This window comes from Podarcis muralis, chromosome 5, assembly GCF_964188315.1.
Source record: "Podarcis muralis chromosome 5, rPodMur119.hap1.1, whole genome shotgun sequence".
Lineage (NCBI taxonomy): Eukaryota > Metazoa > Chordata > Lepidosauria > Squamata > Lacertidae > Podarcis > Podarcis muralis.
Window position 1 is genome coordinate 46,164,141 of NC_135659.1, and position 8,079 is coordinate 46,172,219.

The 8,079-nt window shown below is 43.2% G+C and overlaps 1 protein-coding gene across 4 annotated transcripts in view; it reads right to left on the bottom strand.

Annotated features, from left to right (window-relative positions):
• The window catches only part of ZFYVE9 (zinc finger FYVE-type containing 9), a 48,375-nt gene extending 40,563 nt beyond the window's left edge, over window positions 1-7,812 (bottom strand). For 2 of the 4 annotated variants that reach the window (XM_028733485.2, XM_028733484.2), the window contains exon 1: window positions 7,648-7,812. The gene's annotated coding sequence lies outside the window, so the exon portion shown is untranslated. The remainder of the gene's footprint in view (window positions 1-7,647) is intronic. The other 2 variants (XM_028733486.2, XM_077928737.1) reach the window with 1 other exon arrangement.
• Between the last annotated feature and the right edge of the window lie 267 nt (window positions 7,813-8,079).

Below are 8,079 nucleotides of genomic sequence, written 5' to 3' on the forward strand. Positions count from 1 at the left end.
ATTCAAATTCTTAGCACAGGGAAACAGACAAACACATGCATGCATGCACATAGACGCACATGCAGAAGATGAGTAACAGGAATTGAGAAGCATTGACTAGCTTCACGGTTTTCCCCACATTGTGGGAAAGCTGACCACAGAACTGAGGACATGGGAGAAGAGGTGGTAGCAGGGACAGGAGCGGCAGGGGTGGTGGTGGGGAAGCAGCTCTGAGGCAAAGATGCACGTCTGCCGCCTCCATCAGTGCAAGGGGAAGGGACTGTGGCGCTGGGGAGGGAGGCAAGCAAGCAAGCGAGCAAAGCAGGGAGATGGTGGTGCGCTGTTTGGCCTGCCCCTCTCCAAACTTGTGTGTGAGCAAATTGGGAGAGGGAAGTCCCCTTCCCTCTATATCAGGGGCTGTCAACCTGGTCCCTACCGCCCACTAGTGGGCGTTTCAGGATTCTAGGTGGGCGGTAGGGGGTTCTACGGCACAAGCTGAATCCTCCTTCCATCAAGCGCTGGTGGGCGGTAAGAAAATTTTACCATCAAGAAAGATGCATTAGTGGGCAGTAGGTATAAAAAGGTTGACTACCCCTGCTCTACATATTTTAATCCCAGCAGTAGCGATTCTCCCCTTCATGCAGAGAAAAGTCTTGGTTCGGCCGAGCCACCCCATGGGGAAGTCATCAGTTTCCAATCCTTTTGTCCAAATTTCTCTCGTGATATATTGCCAGGTCAAAACAGTCATCACAATGTGGATTAAAAAACAGTTTGCATGATATACTGATTTATCACCCAGCCCTACTCTCCACCTTTCCTATGCTATGATGCAGCCCCTGGTCAACATATTTTGTGTTGCTTTTTCCTATTCCTGGTTCCATCATCAATATAGACTTTCAACATTGTTTTCCCTTCCTCAGTAAGTAGAGCATGAAACTCTCAGGGTCATGGGTTTGAGCCCCATCTTGGGCAAAAGATTCCTGCATTGCAGGGGGTTGGACTAGACGATCCTCGTGATCCCTTCCAACTCTACAATTCTATGATCAATAATTATGGACACCAAATGTGGAGAGAAATTAGATTAGAGTTAAGCATGAGTAGAGCAAAGTGCAATTATATAGTGAAAATGAGTGATGGATGTTATGCCGAAGTGGTGATAAGTTGAGTACTGTGCATATTTTGTGTTGAGTAGACATTTACTAAAAGGCTATCTGGGGAATGGCTTATTTTGGCGTTTCAATGTGCAGCAGGCATATACATAAAACATTTCTTCTCATGAAGATTATTCATGACCCAATAGTCCCATGAGCCAAGGTACACCAAGGATGCAGAATATCCAGCAAAAGGGCATGGCAGCATGACAACAAGGTGAAGAGATAAACAACACAAAAGAATCATTATGCCATCTTCACTCTCAATTTAATAGCAGAATGAATAGGAGGACAGGGAGCAATGTAAGGACTGGGAGATGCAGAATAATTAACTTCAGTCTTATGAATTTTTGAATGTTGGTGCGAACAGTACTGCAAACATAAGACAACTAAACATCTAAACAAGCTTTCATCCTACTGATCCTACATAGTAATTGTATACCAAACAGTGTACAGCCAGCTAGGTGAACAGAGCTAGGAGTGAGTTCAAAGCAAAATTTTGACACAGCAAAGTGAAATCAAAAAATATGAAAGTGTTTATAACAAGGAAGTGTCATTCATAGCTAGGCACAGCTATTAGGAGATTTGTACAGCACTTTGATCTGCCTTTTACAGGGAACATTACGGATTTCTATGTTTGCTATATTATGGGGGGGATCAACACAGAGGTTTCTGACAGTTACAGATGTTCTAACAAAAAAGGCTATATACCAGAAGAGACATTTAACATATCTAGAAAATTGATGTATTTGAATACTGTGCAATAAAGCAAAATACAACCAATTCATAGGTTTACTTCATATATTTATATGAATTTCAGTCAATTTAGAAGATGATTCTATAGCATACATTAGCTCAAAATGTAATCATCTGTATAAAATTTTAAGAGTGCATTGATACAATAAACACGCTTTTTATTACAGAACACTCAAGAAGCACAGGCTCAAATGAAGTCTAATTTTAAGATCATCAGCTGATGGTAAATGCCTCTCCCCCATAGTCAATGTATGCGGGAATGTAAGAGATTCTGGTTTCCCATCTGCCACTCCAGTGACAAAACAAAAGCTATTGTGCTTGAGACATGCATTTAACCTTTCTTCTTTTGTACTGGCCTAGATCTGCACTAAAGCAATTGAAAGTAATGGACCACAAAAAGTAAACAATGCTTATCCAAGAAGTCACAACAGTATGCAAACACAAAAAATATATAGGACCTCCTATTTTAGTTTATAAGTACCAGTTGCAGTAAAAACAGCACCTCTAGGCCAGCTGTTCCTCTCAACTGAAACAAATGTGACAGATAACTGTATGAGGTGAACCAAACAGGAATTATCCTCCCCCCACATACACACTATGCAAAATTTGCAGCATGAGTACTTGCCTCAGGTACACTCACTAAGAAGCTGACATATGGACCAGCTTTCTTAACATTTGCACCAAGACAAAAACACACACTGCCTTTTATTACATTTCTGGATACATGCTTTGTTTTCCACAGCACATAAACTAATCTCTTTTTTTAAAAAAAAATAATTTGTAAAGTAGCAGTACAATCTCACCATAGGAGCTGACAGACTGAACTAAAACAAACCTTCCACTCAACTTCTTAGTTAATTAGATGGAGGCAGTGAAGGTTTGGTTTAAAAAAAATTAAATGGGTCATTTAATGAAGCTCAATTTCCACAGCTATTACTAAAAAGATGTCTACAAACAGAATACAAAGGCCGGACCTTCTGAGGCCAGATGCCTTTAAGGAGTTTGAGAGCAAAGCATTCTTTTTTCTACAAAAGTCCATTATTTTCCCATTATTCAAAATAGGCTTAACCTACCAGTACTGAATCTTTGAAGTACTGGTAAGCAAGTCTCACTGACAGGAACTTGCAAAGTCTGTATATAATTAGGGTCCTGCTCTTAAAAGCTATTTTTGTTTAATCAAAAACATACAATATGTATTCCGTTGGGAAAGTGTACTTGCGCAAACTTCTTTACAATTCCAGCTACTGTTAATTACCTTTATCTAAAGATCTATTATTTAATCTAAAGGACTGCCTCCCCCAGTCAGAGCAGTCCTCCTCATTAACATCTCCAGGAGAGATTCTTCTCTATGTTCTAACCAGTGGAAGAGAGGTTCCTGGTTGAGATGTAGAAGACGACCTTCTTGGGATCACATCTAAGCTATGAAAGTTCTTACTCAAAGGAGGTTTGTTTCACCCAAATAATTGTCTAGTACATAGTGAAGACACTTGTGTTCTGGGGCAAGTTTGGCCTGTTGGACGGATGTGTTTATTGTACTGACTCCACACACTTTTATTGCACTGACCCCACAACCCTGCTGTGATATTCCCCAATCTTGCTTGTTTAAAAATATGCAATTTTGTTTTGTTTCTTTCATATCCTGAGCACTGCTTTTACAATGAAGGGGCAGGAAATAAATACTTTAAACAAATAAATAGGTCACAGTACTTATGACTCAACTATTTTCCTCATATGCTTATTGTGATTGGTCATCTTGAAGAGAGACTGTGAATTAAAATAAACATACATGTAATCATAATCAATCACACCCTATGACTCTACTTCAGTAGCAGCTAAACCTGCATCCTAAGCTACATAGCTGCTAGAGCTTGGCTTTTAGGAACTTGCTCTCCAGTGTTTCAGTCAGGAGTCTTTTCCGGCCCTACCTGGAGACACCATTAGCAGCAATACTAAGCTTGGTGGACCAATGGTCTGACTTGTATAAGACAGCTACCTATAGTCTTTCTAAACACACAATGATGGAGAAAATTAAATACTGTATTACTTTGAATAGAATTCAATTGGTGTTCCTTCATTGGTGAAGGAAATAAATTCCCTCCTGCAAACCCCCAGAAATTTGCTCCAAGGGGTTCCCCAAAACCTCAGCAAATTTTGGGGAGCAGGCAGGGAGGAAGAATTGCCGGCCCTCTAGTTCTATAAAAATTGCCTTCCATCGGCAGAGAAACACTGTTTGCTTCGATCTTTCACATCTTCTTACATGAATTAAAAGGTTTAGGCAACTACTGTTCACTGAGCATTTCAAACAGTTTCCAAAATTTCACTCGTGGCCACACACTCCAAAAACCTTTGCATCTACTCCCAGGTTTCATTTAGCAAAACGAAGTCAAAATTACTAGAGACTTGTTTCAACACCTTTGTATAGGGCTTGTAAATAGCTGCTTGGTCTCCTGTGTGAGTAAAAATTGCCTTCAAGCCACTTGATAAGGATATTTACAACAAATAAACTGTGTTTATTTTTATTTTAAACCACAAACTACTAACTTAAGCATGCTTGGGCTGGTGGGTTAAAAACTGCCTTAATACCAGCACCATGAAAAAGTATAGTATAGCGCCCTAATATCCATAACTTTGCTTATAGTAAAGGTAAAGGTACCCCTGCCCGTACAGGCCAGTCTTGACAGACTCTAGGGTTGTGCGCCCATCTCACTCAAGAGGCTGTCCGGAGACACTTCCGGGTCACGTGGCCAGCGTGACATCGCTGCTCTGGCGAGCCAGAGCCGCACACGGAAACACTGTTTACCTTCCCGCTAGTAAGCGGTACCTATTTATCTACTTGCACCCGGGAGTGCTTTCGAACTGCTAGGTTGGCAGGCGCTGGGACCGAACAACGGGAGCGCACCCCGCCGCGGGGATTCGAACCGCCGACCTTTCGATCGGCAAGCCCTAGGCGCTGAGGCTTTTACCCACAGCGCCACCATTAACTTTGCTTATACAAAGGTGGTATAAACTGAGAATTTTAACATGGCTTATGGGCTTCCATTAGAGCAGCTGGTTGACCACTATGAGACAGGGTGCTAGACTACATCCAGCAGGCTCTTATGCTCTTATTAAAATGAGGCAGATTGGTCAAGTTATAACCTTCCAGCTCTAACAAAGCAATTCTATGCATATTTACCTAAAAGTAAATCCCACTATGTTTAATTAGGTTTATTTCCTTGTAGGTGTGTGTTAAGACCGCAGCTTAAGTAAATTAAAGTTCTTCCATAACCCTTCGCACAGGACCATTCACAACTACAGGGATACATACATACTTTATCACTGTTTCTGCTATTCCAATCCTAAATATTTACCTGTAAGCCTGTCTTGAAATATTATTCCAAAATAAATATTGTTAGTTATACTTTCTCCAAACAGTTAGATGTTGGCATAAAAATTCTTAGCTGTTAGCAATCCTGCTCTAGTATGGCATATTATTTGCCTGTTGACTTCAGCATATATTTCTGCATCCATTTACATTTTTCATCTAAGGAGCCCAGTGGTCTAGATATACACTTTCATTTTCAAATGTAAAAGAACAATGAGAACATAAATGCTAAAATACATGCTGAAAAGCATCTGCTCTGAATAGTTCATCCTTTACTTATGCACTAAGAATTAATTTATTAAAATAATGTAAAGCCTGCCTAAGTTATATGTTAAATTATATTTGCTTAGATTTAGAGCTTCATGGATTATGGAAGGATTAAATATTTTGCATTTTTAAAAAGAAACAACATAGACATTCACAATCTTTAAATAAATTTCAGTAAGATTTCAAGCATGAGACTAAACCAAAGCCTAGATTTGATGCCATGAGACACGCTGCAATTATCAGTGAAGTAAAGTTGCTTTTAAAAAACCAGATCTCTATGGGGCCCTTTAAATTTTGGTCAAGTGAGAGCTGCTTTTTTAATGAAATGCTTCTGTGCAGCTGAGCAACATTTAAAGGACCTCTGGGCCACTGAAGAGCCCTCTTAATTGTGCCAGCATTTACCAGATATCAAAATCTAAAGTTTTTTGTCTACTGTACTAAGTTTAATTGAGTGTAAATACATTTTTAGTTTAGTAAATCCAGGCCATTAAATTATACTGATATAAGGCATGTGATATTAAATCCACACCAGAGAAACAAACACTAATTCACTACTACATATGTGCATCTTTGTGTTGCTGATCAATAAAAGCAGTTTTATCTATGTTGGGCCAAGCTCAGACAACCTAACAGTTTTCAGTACAATCCAAATAAGCACTCCACTTTCATGCATCTCTATTCAGATTTTGATATTTTACATAATAAATATATTATCCTTCTAGATGTCTATGTGCTAAAAATAATCAACTTGCTGTCCTTATAACCTTTAGTGTGACCTCCATGTTTCCCTTACTCACTCTACCAGGCTCTTTGAAATTTTGCATCCATCTTAAGTCACAAATAAATAGCAGCAGGTTCAGATATGAAAATCTGCACTAACACCACAAGACCATTCAAGTTTTGTGGACATTTTACATGTGGAACTTCACCTTGTTTAAATATATTAATAAATATATTCTGTTGTCATATATACTTCTATTTCGGTACATGCAAATACTGTTTGTTTACATATATGCAAAATACCTAAACATTCAAACTTATCAAGGTAATTCCCATCAGTTATTCATGTTACAAGATATACAGTCCCTCCATTGCAACCAGTCATCTGGACCTACTTACCCACATCCACAGAACTAAAAAACACCTGAATTTTATCACCAAGGTGAGTATGACTTAAGTGAGCGCAACAACAAACACAATTAAAAGTAACCTTGCCTCCTGGTAAGCGCTCTAGTTCGGCAGCTATGGCACGTTTCAAATTATTTAAATAGTGAACAGACTGCAACAAACGACGCCAGAGCAAGGGAAGGTACTTCGGGCACAAAATAGGACACCTTGACAGCAATATTCCCGTCAGATCCAGTATGAGAAACTTGGGCTGCGAACAAATGGGAGCCGCCTGTAAAGCAGCAGGACAGGAAAGAAAGGGGATGCAAGAATGCACAACTGCAAAAACAAGCAAGGACTGTGAAAAAGCGATGCATATGCTCTACGGGGGGGGGGGGGCTGGATGTATGGGGGAGGGGAATTTACTAATTAGCAGAAGCGGTATGGGAAGGCTTGCTTGCTTGTTTGGGGTGGCGGCGCGGGGGGCTGCCACGTCTTCTCGCTCGCCCCCTGAGATATTAAGAGGGGTGGGAAGCGCTATAAACGAGAAGCCATGAACTCCTCGCGGAAGGCTTCCCGGTTGCCATGAAGGGAACAGGGCTCTCTTCCCCCCCAACCAGCTCCATCAGGACAAGCCAGACAAACAAGGCGAGGGATAAGCCGGGACGAGAAGCTCCTCGTCTGCCTCTTTATTCTCAAGGTCCCGAGGCTTTCATGATCCCTAGTACGAAGGAGGGATACTCGCGCCCCTAAAGTTGGGGGGCGGCGGAATTGACCCAAGGTGTGCTGTGGGGGAACGCGACCCGACCCTCAGTTATGTCGCCTCTTGCCCCTTTTGGGCCACCCTCCCTGGCGGAAGGTTCCCTCAGCTTCCTCTCCTCAGGAGCCGTGGGGCGGCCCCCCACCCCCCACCCAGAGAGGCTCCCTTCTCACGCTGCCCCACAGGGGCCTGGGAGAGGATGCCCGGCCTTAGCGGCCCGACGGAGACCGGCTAAATCGGGAGGCGGCCAGCAGCTTACTCACCTCGGGAGGCGGCGGCGGCAGCAGCAGCAGCGAGCGCCGCCGGGCCTGCATGTCGGAGAGGCTCCCCTCGCTCGGCTCCCGGGCAGGCCTCTTCCCGAGCTCAAGGAAGGCCAGCGCGGCGCCTGCCCGGCCTCCCGCTTGCCCGCCTGTTCCCGACGGCGAGGGCTGCCTCCTCTCCTGGCTGGCTGGGCTCCCGAGGCCGCCTCAGCTGCCGGCAACCAGCGCCCCCTGGCTGGCCTCAGAGGCAGCGCACGGCACTGCGGCACAAGCGGGGAAGCCTGGCCGGCCTCCTCAGGCCTCCTCAGGCGCGGCTGCGTGGTAGAGCGGCGCCGCGGGGACGGAGGGAGGGCTGGTGGTGGAGCCGCCGCCGCCGCTCCTCGTTTATTTCTCCGTTTCCAAGCGGAAGCCCAGGCGAGGCTTGCTAGGTAGGCA